The sequence below is a fragment of the Acanthopagrus latus genome, chromosome 15 (assembly GCF_904848185.1).
Source record: "Acanthopagrus latus isolate v.2019 chromosome 15, fAcaLat1.1, whole genome shotgun sequence".
Lineage (NCBI taxonomy): Eukaryota > Metazoa > Chordata > Actinopteri > Spariformes > Sparidae > Acanthopagrus > Acanthopagrus latus.
This window is the reverse complement of record NC_051053.1, coordinates 14,764,912-14,778,849: the sequence shown is the minus strand read 5'-3', so window position 1 is coordinate 14,778,849 and position 13,938 is coordinate 14,764,912. Positions and strand designations below refer to the sequence as shown.

Sequence of the window (13,938 nt, the reverse complement as noted above, 5' to 3'; positions counted from 1 at the left end):
TTGCAAATAAGCTCATCAGAGATTCAGAACACAGGCTCCTCTAATAGTGACATATTTAAAGCCCATTTAAGAGCTGTTTCACATTTAAATATATTAGCACATTACCATACTGTCAATTCCAGCAAGGTATTTGACATCCGAAATAGTTTTTACTGTGTAGGAGTGTATCATTTCACTGTAATGTGAATTGTGTCCCGGCTGCTGGAGTTCATTATCACACTCTTGGCCTGGTGCCGGTTAGAGAGCAACCATCTGAGCAGGTTTCAGACCCCGCTCAGATGAGCGTGAACTGCCCTCACAAGTGCAGGCTAAGCTATCGGATGACCACGCATCTCCAAGTTTAACTAGCTAATTCTCACCCGCCTACGATGCCTCGCCACGCGCGAACACCGTGTGATAGGCGGGGGTATTTTTAGTCATGCTTTTTGGAAGTGACAGAGATGCATGGCTTCTTTTTTTTCCAGTAATGAAATACCTTCTCTAATTGACAACTATTAAGCCTGCTACTTGACTAAAACTATGTTGCCCAAGTCCCTGACCATCCTGACAAAAGCGGCGCTGCCAAAAAGCTTCTTTTTTTCTGCTCTTAAAATCATACATCCTTAAGAGTGCTTCTGTGTCGAGGAGTAGATGGCAGCTACTGCGTGACACAACTTCATCTCCCCGTGCAGTCTCGCCACCCAGAAAAAAAAAAAAAGAGAGAGAGAGAGATTTCATCAACAATAAAGAGGCTGACAGCAGTGAGATGTAGGCCCATGGTGAGCAAATCCGACAGGGCTACACATCTCCTCGCTGACTTATTAGCATCCTGAAAAGTAGGTCAATCAAAGGAGGAGGGGGTGAGGAGGGGGTTTTAAAAAATGCATTTAGTACTGGGAATAGTACAACCAAAATAATACTGAGCTTATTATATATACATACATATATATATATATATATATATATATATATATATATATATATATATATATATATATATATATATATATATATATATATATATATATATATATATATATTCAATACAAATATTCAGAGCCCTAATGTATAATATTCACTGTAACTGCAGTCTGCCAGTGCCTATATTGGTATCTTTATGCTCATTGTGATGTCATTAATGTTCAGTGGCACAGCTTTATATGTTTATAACCCAAGTTTAAAGATTACGTCAATAAACCGTAATTGATAAAAGTATTGAAATCGTGTCAAAAATGTTAATACATCGAACATCTTTTATCACATTTGACCAAATAGATACAAAAACCATGTTGCGCAATATAGAGAGCTTACCAAGCTTACCAGGTGAGAGATAATCGTTTTTATGAGCAGAGTGCAAAGTCGTTTTTATGGTTTCATGAAAATATCTCGAGCGTACAATGTGATGATTCTTATTCAAGGTCAACTGAAACAGTATCGTGTTAACAACAGCCTCCCACAGCCAGTTTGGGACAACCTGAGGGACGCACCTTTTCATCGGTTGTAAGGAAATTTCAGCGCCGTCTTTGAATTATTGAAGTTGTTGCTCAACAGCATTGTAAGTCTGCTTTCACCCAACTATCATTTCTTGCAAGGTAATTGCCAATTAATTCATTTAGGAGCCTCCCAGACAACTAAATTCCCTGTGGAGCCTACAATACTTTTTTTTTTTTTAAATTTTGACTCCCATTGTTGTTTCCTAAGCACCCAACAAGGCAAAGTACATCCACCTTAGGTAAACCTCCGATTTGTTTCGTTACATGATGACATTTAAATAGCTATCATTGCAGTCAGGAAAGGTGTTAAATGTTCTTCACAAATCGCTGTGTGGAATAAGCAAGCACATAATAAATCAGTCAAACCTGAAATGTGAGAAATGTTTACAGTATACGACAAGAAACCAGGAATCAGGCGTGATTTTTAAAAGCGAAGAGCATTAAAGGGAGCTAATGCCACACATTGTCACGTTGTGATAATGATGACAGTTTGCGTGGTTTTTCTTTTGATTCCAAGCTGGTTTTGAAGTTGGAGTCTGTCAGAGGCCCGTGTAACCTTGCTGCATTAATAATGATGACGATGATGTCAGCCTCTGCAGATGAGAAATGGCACAGAGGAAGAGAAAGTAGGCAGGCAGGTGGGTATGCACAAGTAAGAAGACTTGGTGAGTTAATGTAATGCATGGGGCGGCAATCGAATGACACTGGTTATACAAACAGCAGAGTGTACATGTGCTGTATATGCATGTGTGTATCTATTGTTTATATAGCCTGTAACCATTTTATGTGGAACAACTAAATATTTAATGGCATGTAAAGGCTGTTTTTGTAGATATGCTGTGTTTGCATATTTATATGCTTTTAAGCCCCCGCAAACAACTGCGTTGAATGGCTCACAGAGGATTCAATAAAGTTGTGATTATGGCGAAGGATGGGATTTTTTTTTTTTTTGCAAATGGACTCCTCGTGCATTTATCACTCATTTCCGTGGGCCTGTAATTCACTCTCCAGCCCATAATTTAAAAAACACAATGCGCAGCACATAATGCAGAGCAGAGGTCTTTGATGGATTTGTGTTATAATGTGAATGCGGCGTTATAATTAATCTGGCTCCTGAAAAATCCAGGGACTTCCAGGGAAATGCAAGGCCAAAGTGTTTTTGTATTGTCAGAAGAACTGCAGACCGCCCCAGGTAAACTTTTCTGTCTTTTTTGTTTTTTTTCTTGTTTTTTTGCAGTCAAGTTCTTTTTATCGTGTCGTGTGCTAGAAGCTGTCCAGGCGAAACTTTGATCACTGCTATAATCACGGCTGTGGAGGAATCACCAGAAATGATAGCTGTGTCCCGCATTCGGCTCTGCCCTCATCTATGGAAATGAAAGCAGCTGAAAAAGGGAGGTAGGGTAGTACTTTTAGGGAAGATTTTTTTTTTTTTCCTGCATCTTTGCTTTTTCTCTGACAGATCTTTGAAGTTATTTGTATCCTCAGGCAGAGGAAAAGTACTGAGTGTGATAGCTTTTTATTCGCTGCAAGATTCGGTTTTTGTTTTGCTTCTTTTTCTCAACTATTTTTTATGCAGCGTAGCATATTTCAGACACACTGATGGCGGCGGAGCCTAAGGGAGCTACAGCTTTGCTGTGTACAGAGTGCATTTGTTAAGGTCTCTAAGTTCTAGATAATGTCATGTTAACAGAGAGTGACTGAAAAGGAAACGACAACCAGGCTAAAACGGTTGAGATTTGAAAACAGCTAGATGCTAACACCCTCATGCCCATAATAACAATATTAACATAGCATATATAATGTTCATGGTTAACATGTTAACATTTGCTAAATAGCATTACACAAAGCTGAGTCTCATAAGAATGTCAGTAGTTGTGCAGGTATTTGGCCATAAATTACATTTCAAACTCATGTTGTAAAAGTCGGGAAGGACAAAAAAACATTCAGATCCATCAACTGGGAACAACTAATGATTTTAAAAACTTCCATGCCAAACCGGCAGACATTTTTCTTTCTAAATGAAATCCATTGTCATGATTGTGGGCTTTGCCTCTGTGCTTCCTGTCTTGTTTTGTTTTCTCTGTGCTCTCAGGCTTCCTGCGGGGGCCGAGCGTGGCGTCCATGGACGTCTGGAGCTCCTCACACTCCTGCAGCTCATCTTGTCATCAGCGCTAGCTCAAATACCGTGGTCCTCTCTACACACTGCCAGATTGTATCCACTTGACGATGTGATTTCATGACTGAACCTCTCGAGCTTCTATTTGGGGGGTTTTTGTACTTGTTTGTCACTCTGAAACTTTCAAGTCTAACTTTTGCAATCTCCTCCTCGTTCTTAGAGCCAGTGTCATCCAGAGCTCAAGCTCCACAGCCGCTCTGCCGCACAGCGCCAGATCCCTCAGAGGATCCGCCGCCTCTCACACACTAGAATCCCCACCTAAGCTTCAGTCTTCCGTTAGCTTGAGCCCTCATATTCAGCTGTATAACAACTACGACTGAAGTGACACATCTTCATCTGGTTTAAAAATTGAAATTATTACGTTGTATCTAAATGGTATCATATGATGACGAGGTGATGAAATAATAGCTTTAGAGACAAGATTTTTAGAGACACTTTGTAATAGAACAGGTGTCTTTAAAGATTCTTTCTTGGCGATTCCCCAGAGATGTACACAGTTCCCCTACCCCTCCTCGAAGCAAGCATGGCTGTATTACTGTAGGGGCCTAAGGACAGAGGGGGCGCCAAGAAAAGAGCCTCTGTTTGAAGTCATTGTTTACATTTCCGGATGAAAAGTAATTAATATTGAATTCCAACCAAAGAGATTTGATCTTTTCGATTTTTTTCCATTGTATAATAACTGCACAGCATACCGAGGCCACAGTAACATTTGATTAGAATTCAGTCAGAATGATCCCACTTAAGTTCAGGTACACTTTTTGATTGAATAGCCGCACCTGAGAGGTTGGTTCACCTGCATAAATATCAATGAAGGGGAAGCAAAAATACAACAAAGAGACATAAAACTGTTACAAAGTAACAACCAAACAAGGACTACTATAACTATATGCAAAAGCAACCACAGAGAGATGCATACCAACTTCAAAGAGTGACACAAACAACTTCAAAGAGATCAATAAAGGCTACAGAATGACTACAGAAAGACACAAAAAACTACAGAGTAACACAAGACAACCACATAACAACCACGACAACTACACGGACAGCAACCGTGACGAGATGCCAACGACTCCAAAGAGAGACCGCAGAATAGCAACAAACTACAAACTACAAATAAATGACTACAAACACAAGAAAAGATGCTACAGTGAGAGGCACAAAGAGACACATTGGGCACACACCTGCAGACAGACGCAAAGAGAAGCAAAACGACAACAAAGACATGAACAAAGGCTACAAATGGATGCAAAAAAACAACCAGAAAGATATCAAACTGTAGGAAGCAAGAAACAACTACAAAGAGACAAAACTGACTACAAACAGAAGACAAAAGGGGCTACAATGAGATTGCAAGTGTGTATGTGGGGTCCCTTTTTCTCATTATGTTACAAGGCGGCTCTCTGAGTAAGTATCAGTAGATAAAGCAATATTTGGTTTACATTCTAATATATGTGCAGTTTGATTAAAGCACAAATGTTCAGGCTTGGCCAACACCGTAGTCATTAGATCTTTTGTATTTATTCTTTTAATATTTGTACTAAGATATGAACAAGTACATAAAGTTGCCTGCTCATCTTATAATATAATACCAGTAGTCAAGGTCTGAATCTCCAAGCATGTACACAGTGCACAAGTTGATGAAAGGTTTCTGTAACACTTCAACTGAAACACCTCAGGAGCCCTATAGCTTCACATGTGTTATATCATAATTCTCTGACAGCTCTGATGGACCTGCCAGGGCCACAGCCACAGTCATTGTTGGTATTCAAGGCTGCCGGCCTCATTATAAATAGGAAAACATCCACAGTTTTGTATTTCTTAATTGTGACATCATTCATCATAGTAGCTCAAATAATATATCTCATTTGACTCAATTAATTCATGAAGTTAAAAATGCAGATGTGGGCTCTGGTAAATCAAGTTTAAGGGATGACCAGACTCACAGAGCTGATTTGTGCCTGCTGAGCAACTGAATATCGTGCCGACCTCCCTCCAATTGAAGCTGAGTCACACAGATTATAATCCACTTTATTAGAGAGTGATTGTTCCCTCATCTACAAAAACATTCAAATAATCTGAAGTGCCATTCTGCTGTGTAACTACAAGTGCTGTTGACTCAAATCAAACATGTGCTCATTACTAAAATTGGATTCAAACAGCCTCATCACTCGACTGTTAATCTGCCTTCATCTGCTTCTTAATGTTCTTTCTTCTTGTCATCGTAACAGAAAAACATAACATGCAGTAATTTGTTCACTTAAATCAAAGCATTATTATATATAAAAAAAAAATAATAATCCCAACTGCAGTTGGCTGAGTCACAAAGTTCCGCAAAAATCTTGATAAAACTTAAAAAATATATTCTCATTATAATTTCCCTGAGTTTATCAACTCATTAATTGATGAGGAACTTATCAAAGTATGGCAGTAGAAAAGTTACAGAAAATAATTAATGCCTGCTTAAGCCTTCAGTCATTTGTAGCTCTTAGGATTGTTTGATTAAAACGCTGTGTGGGTTGTCATTCATCGAGCAAAGGAGGACTCGGGCAATTCAATTACTTTTTTCACTTAAACACTGTAAATTTGAACATCATGGTGCGCTTATGTAATGCAGTAAAACAGGGCCCAATTGAAACGACTCAGTCATTTTAAAACTGAAAATGTGTATCAAAGACTTAAATGCACCTGTAGAATAAAGAGAATGTAGCAATACATGCAGACGGGATGGCAACGCAATTAAGCTCTGTGCTCTTGTTCAGGCGCCAAGGGCGATGAAAAAAGAGCCTGGAAATATGAAAAGAAAATGAAAAAGAGGGAAAGTGACAGAAGCTAACCTGGGGCAGGGAACATTAAATTATAATTAATGTCAAATATAAAGAAATACAACAGTATGGTCACATTATTGTATATATTAAAATAATGTTAATGGCAATCTACAGTAGGAAGAGGAAAACTTTGCAAAAACAACACAAGAGAGATCAATTCTACTTAGTTTCATCCTCATTATAGTTTGGCTGTGAGCGCACTGAATCCACACCACAGCTTGTCACCTTGCTGAGGAGGTGTCCAGCCTGTTATGTATATGCATACAAAAGTCCCTTCATTTAAATTAACAAAAGAGTTTCTGCTTGACAGTGTAAAAGCTTAAAATCGCTTAAGAAAATATAATTTTTCCGATAGAATAATAATGTGAGGCAAAGACTGTTGACAGTGTATATCTTACAAGGTGCTTTTGTAACAAAATGCTAATCCAAACAACGCCAAGTGAAAAGCCTGTGTGCACACTGACCAGGAACAATCTGATGCTATTCATGCAAACACCCACGCAGTCACATTCAAATTAACAGGTGCCAATCGCTCCTCAGGCTGCCTGGAGTCCACCTGTGTGGAGCGGCTAGGTTGTGAACTCTTTGTGACACCAATGTGTGAATGCACCTCGGCATCCATCCCTGAATAATTTGTGGGCTGCCTGCTGAACCGGGCTAAATGGTCTCCCAGCCCTTCAGAGATGCACTCTGCTCTCAATCTCAACTGGTCCACATTTCATGCATCTGGGGCTTCTATAGTGAAAGAGAAACAAGGTCACAAAGTACTGGTTGCGTAACAACAGATTCTTCAAATGTGTGTGTTAAAGAATTATATGCCACTCACTGGATGTTTTCTAAAGCATTCAGTTTGACTGACATGCACAGGAAATGAGACCTGCTCGGATATGGATTTAAATACTATCCCTTGTGAACATTGCAGGTATTATGGACATCTGCCTCCAGACACATAATTTCCTCATGCCGCTCTGACATATGAAGATTACTGTGAATCGTTTAAACCTGTAAATTGTGACAACAAAGCCTAACAATATCCTCTTGTCACTCTTACCTGAAGAATTCTGTTACTTTATACGTTGAAGATATGTCTTTGCAAATCCTAGTGTTTGTGCATCCGAGCGCAAGCACAACAACTAAACATGTAGACTAATGCACTAATGATGAAGCAGGTACAGTAGCAAACAACCACAATCAGGGCACTCTTAGAATTCAATTGAAATTGTGTTTCTGGCCACAGGTGTCAAACCTTAGTACAATGTTCACTCTCATTTTAGCTCTATTTTGGTCTCCACCAACTCCTGCAGAAAGACAACAACAATGTCATGACACCATGCCATGGATAGACAGCATGTACTGGAGCTTTTGCAGTGAAAACAGCTACTTGCTGTGGTTGGAAATGGTTGATGGGATCAGTGAGACAGAAACAAAACCACAAATTTTCATGCTTTCACAAAATCCTTTGAACAGTTGAGGATATAAAAATATTGATTAGTGCAGATTTACTATAAGCATAGGATCAGCTTAGAGCTGCGCAGCTCAAACTGACATCCCTTTTCGCTCTGTGCAACCATAACAGGGAGTAAGCTTGTTACTCAGATAAACTTTGGTAAACTTTTGAGTTCCCTGTTAGATGTATATGTCCTATGTGTTTGGTTCTTTTATGTTGTAAGTAAGAAAAACAAGTTAAAATGGTTGATAATGGGGGTCTCTAAAGCAACACTTAATACTCCGAACCTGTGAAAGGTGTATTGTTCATTCCATCCTCAAAACCAAAGACATATTTTGTCCAATACAAAGAGCTGATTACTCAGTGTGGTAGACCTCACCATCTGCTGAGATGTAACACCATCACCAAAGACAACGATGTATGTCAAAAAGGTAACATTATGATGTAAACTGACATTATGGATTATCACATATGGAAGCCGCAATCTTCAGTGACACGTATATAGTCACATCTTGGGTTAGCTAATTTCAGCTTCCTCAAAGAATTAACCTAATGTCAGATTACCAATGACAGCAGGGTTTGCTTCGTCCTTATTTCTGTGCCAACATTAAAGAGAGGCCTGATTGGTTGGTTGCTGACATATTTTTAAGATGAATTATCGTTAGATAGAAATGATCAAGGCTTTTACCGTTTTCACTGAGACTGGACTTGGCCTCAATTCGCATCATTTTCCTGTCTTCATAAAACCTAAAATCATGAATATAAACTTTAATTGCATACTGTAGTCCTTGTTGCCATAATAAGCTAATAAGCACTGTGGCACCAAGCTAAATAGAATCGGCCTTGCCATGTTTCTCATTGTGGGGGGGGGGGGACTTTGGATCTGTCAATTAAGTATCATGTAAAGGATCAGGAGTATTTGTGTGTCATTGTTGTTGGCTGAAAATACAAATTTCAGGGTGATAACGCAGTGCTTTCAGTGTGTGCATGCAACATTAACTAAGTAGGTTGCTTATCATCCTCCTCTCCCATCTCGATAAGAGTATAAGGCACATTGTGTTAGTTCCACTGCATAAGAGACTTGATGTTCTTTGCAATCAGTTCCAAAGAAATATGTGCATATATTTCTGTCAGCACTGGCAATTGGCCAAAATGAGTAGGAAAATATCTTCCTATCTGCAAAAAATCCAATATCGTGCACACCTAATTTTATTTTTTTATTTATTTATTTATTTTTTCATAATTTGGTTGGTGGTGCAGGAATGCAATCACCACAAAGTATGTGTCCATATATTGTAATCGCCATTTTAGACTTTCAGCACCAGCGCCACCATGACAAACTCTCGTACATGTAATGTGTTTGGCAAATAAAGTGATTCATTTACGCACAGCGAGATTCCCTTGAGGCAGTAACAGCAATAATGGCACATAGCGAACAAAAAATATTAGAGGAAGGAATTATTGAGGCATAAAGCGAACGGTTATCAGAAGATTTAGGTGCCCTCTGAGATATAACTCCATAGTGGACCATAATCACAGTCAGTTTTTTCTCCACGGGGTATGCATCACAAAGATGTAAAGTGCTGCTCCTCTTATGCTTTGTGAATTATAACACACTCACTGCAAGGGTTTCTCTCCACCAAGATTACCAATGCATGCTTGACCAAGTAGGAAGAATGGGGATATCCATTAGAAGAGGGGCTCACCCACCTGCGAGTGGGGAGAGCCCGATCAGCCTGGGCCATCTGCAGGCTGAAGCAGTCTCACACGTATCACTTCCAGTGAGCCAAAGCTTAGGTGAAAATGGTGGATTCACACCTCATTTAGCACAACATTAACATAAATCATTTTGATATCAACACTTCTCCTGGCTGAACTGCTCTGAAGCTCAGCAGTCTATGGTTTCACACTTTACTTCTTCCATATGGATTTTACTGTTTTTTTTTTCTTTTTAATGATGCCTTTTGAAATGATGAGGAAACGAACGTTTTCTTTTTTTCAATTTATGATCAACATGAGATCTCAAAGCTAAATCCCTGAGTTTTTTCCACAAGGTTCATATGAAGTTTAATATCTAATAGGATCCCCTTTTTTCTGAACGAGTTTCAGGACTTATTTCTATCCATGCTAGTGTCGTTCAAGGTAACTTCGAATATTCCTGTTCTTCCCCCTTTGGCATGTACACACAGTTGTAACTGAAGCCTGAACACCATTTTAATTGCCCCAAACACTGCAATCAACACACTATGAATACATTTGGCATAAGTGAAAAGAGATGTTACTCATCTTTTATGTAGCAAACAGGCATCTCATGCTGACTGTACCAGAGGCACCAGTTTACCAAATCTAACACCGTAAACGACCTCCAGGAATGTTACTGATAAACAAGTCAAGACACACAGCATGTATGATGCATGATAATACTCTCCAATATTATATTTACTACTACCACTGCAAAAGCTCTGCAGACTCAACTGATACATTTACACTATCATTAGCATTATAATTAACCATATTTAGTTATGTGTTCTCTTAATTTTTAGATTTAAAGGTGCAGTACGTGAGAATTGACCACCGTTTAACTTCATCCTCAAAACAAACGGGGCAACAGATCACCAAAAACACATATCATGGCTACCTGTAGCTGCCCTTAGCTAGTTAGCAAATTGATACTGTCAAAGTCTGCATAAAAAGAAGCTCCTCTCCTACAGAAAACTGACACGTGTCATCAGTAGTCCCACATTTAATTCCATAATACTGCGACATCACATTACATCACCATGTCACATGGCGGCTAGTTTGGCATGCAAGATTTGATTTCGCATAGTTGCACTGTTGTTGATAGTGATGCTTGGTCAAATTGTGTCAACTGATCAATCACAGAAAGGAAGGCCTTGTAGAGACATGAGCTAAAACAGAGTCTCAGACAGAGGGGAATTACAATGCTGCAGCACTGGACAGTATGAAAGTGTTTTCTGAGGACTAAAACATGTAAACCTATTCTAGTGGCAACCTCAACTAAAATTAAGAACCTGGCAATTAGCATAATATATCTCCTTTAATATGTGTGTGTATGAAACTCAATTTTGTCCAACATATCCTGACTGTGCCTTTGAGTCTATACTGTAGTCCCAAATTATCCTTCTTGTGATTTGAGACATAGGTATTTTATCTTTTCGGTTTTCTGCAATGTCAGATACAGGAAAGATTTTTTTTTTTTATTTCATCAGACTGAAGCTGAATTATTCATATCTAGGAGGGTCTAAATGACATCGAACTCTCTAAAAGCATGTATGCACGTATTGGTTTTCCAAGGAAGCAAGAATAACCAAGGACAAATAGCATTTTTGCAGCCATTTGAGTCTCGGTGTGACAGTTACAATGACACAGGGAAGGCTGTGTGACTTCCTGTGCAATAACAAACTTGATTTGTTTTTCAGTTGTGGGTTTTATTATAAGGTGCGAGCTTGTATGTTTCAAAGGTTTCCAGAGAAACATGTTGTTTGCACGTAGAATAAACCTGGCTCCAACGGAACACACATGTCTGTTTAAACATCAGGAAACATTGGCGAGAGCATGGCTGGTGCCATTGTTTTGTTCTTATAGTAAGTCTGTAAGAAGCCAGACCAAGAATACAGTATCTGATTCATCTATGTGTTAAAGTGGTGTTTTTTTTGTCATTCATACATACTGTAGGTGTCTATTATTTTAAGGTACCTTGGGCTTTTAAGATGGCATGAAAAAAAGATTAAAAGCAGTTAGTTTAAACTGTTATGACAGGGATGAAGGCAGTAATCTGTTCTCTCTCATGCTGCATTGCCGCATCCCTGTCTCTGAGAAATTACATTTATATATCACTAAATTGTTCTCATAATTACATTGTGGTGACAAATGTAATTGCTGTCTGGGTTATGTTCAGACACAATGTTTCTTGGAGTGAATGAAACACTACATTTTCTTTTATGCTGTTTTGGCCTTTCATGGCTTTATTTTCACAGGACAGCTTTAGTGTGCCGTTTTTCCATTACATCTGCCGGACTGGCTCTATTGGGTTGGAGCCCAGGAGTTTCCATTTCCACCAAAACAAGGCTACCTGCTTGAAGGTATGTTTCAAACCATTGACGCGCTTGTCCTGATCCCCGCAGCACCATCGAGGAATCACCGCTACAAACACATTTGTATTTGCTAAAATGTCTTCACAATAAAAGCCCCCTGCTATTTTGCTCTTAAAAAGCTTTTATTATGAAGCAGCATTACTTGAAACATAGTGTTTTCACCAGCAGTAACTAATCATGACTCCTGAAACAGCTGAAAGCAAACAAGATGTAACAGTAAAACACAGCATATGTTTGAAAGTACAAAGAGTAAGAGAGAAACTAATGAGATTCAGTTTGAAGCTGAAAAAGTATTGAGAGCTGAACACAAACGTTTAAAAACCTCTTTCACTTAGGTTTCTGACAAAGACATGAGTAGAGTATCAATTTTAGGGGGAGACAAATGCTTGTTACTGGTTGGTCACCACAGCCCGCTTAGAGGTGGGATGTGACCTGGCCCTTCCCCAGAGCGGGTCCATTGCCAGCGCGGCGCAGCTCAACTCAGCTGTTGACTTTGCTACCATGGTGCCAGTGAAACACTACATTTATCTATATATACACCATGCCGAAGTCACATGGAGGTGGTTCGGGCATATGGGGGCTATGCAATGTATAGGAGTGTAATACTGGACTTCAGAATCTGTGTCCGTGATTAAGTTTGGGCGACAAATACACTTTGGTTAAGGTTAGGGAAAGATTTTGGTTAGACGTTAGTAAAAAGATCTTGTGTCATGGATGACTTTTTCTGTAAAATAGGGCAAGAACTTTCACAAGCAATGAAAAAAATGCTGCCAGTGTTGCCAAATAATCTTAAAACAGTTGGATAATGCTGTAGCCACCTTATGTTTTGAGCAGATAGTGTATTGCAAGATTGCCCATTTTGGCAGAAAACAAACAAAATACATCAACAATTAATATCTATCTTCGTTAAATAACTTTTCAACATTAGAAAATCGAATTCGGATGGCATCATGTATCTTTAGTTCCTGTTATATAAAACATTGTTTAATCATAAATAGGGATGTATACCGAAGACTGGCACTTATTGGTACCGGCTCCTAATTGGGTTGGTACCAGGGTACCCTTGAGATTCTGGACAAACTGTGCTGTTATCGGTACTTTAAAAAAAACTTTTTTGACGATGATTTTAACTGTTTTTTAAACGTCTACCCAACCATAATGACTATAAACTTAACAACAAACTCCGTGACTTGACGTCGCAGAAACGAGACCGGGTGCCGATGCTTCGGCGCTGCAGGCTTTGGCGTTAGCCGGGCTGCTAACTGGGCTGCTAACTTCACTCACTTGGTTGTAACAATTAAACACGCTGCTCTCCTTTAGTTTCATACTATGCGCGCGCTCCAAGTGTTGAGTGATGTTGCTTACCCCGAATTTCCACTGGATACTGTCCGCTGCGTTACGGCTCCCATCCGTTTTGCTCCGCCGTCTGCAGCCATACACCGTGTGTTAACTCCACCAGTTGCGTTTGGCGTCGCGAGGCCGAGGAGTTTCCGCGATAACCACATAATCACTCGCGACCGCAGTTATACGTATGTGTCATAAAAACAACAACAGGAAATGTTCCCGACCGAAGGGTTGGTAGAAGAGCTTGTGTTTGTCTCTTTTTTGAGATTTGTGTGCCGGTGTCAACACGGAGTGTTTTATTTTGAAAAGTACCCGGATGTTATATTGTTATTCCGGTACTTGACATCCTGGCTGCTCGGTGCTGCGTCTTGCTCCGGCATCCGCTAGATATAGAAGCCCTGGTTAACTGTTGCGCAGTATTTGTAATGGCTTAGCTTCTGTTCTGTTGAAGCTTTATTATTATCTCGTGGTAATAAAAAGAAGGTTGAATCTTTTGACATCTTGTAAAATCTTCTTCTTCTTCTTCTTCTTTTTTTACACAAAATTACATGTTGTAGTA

General features: G+C 39.4%; 1 protein-coding gene across 2 annotated transcripts in view; it reads right to left on the bottom strand.

The window, feature by feature from the left end:
• hs3st1l1 (heparan sulfate (glucosamine) 3-O-sulfotransferase 1-like1) overlaps positions 1–13,632 on the bottom strand; it is a 53,816-nt gene extending 40,184 nt beyond the window's left edge. For both annotated transcript variants that reach the window (XM_037122602.1, XM_037122604.1), the window contains exon 1: positions 13,401–13,632. The gene's annotated coding sequence lies outside the window, so the exon portion shown is untranslated. The remainder of the gene's footprint in view (positions 1–13,400) is intronic.
• Positions 13,633–13,938: the final 306 nt, after the last annotated feature.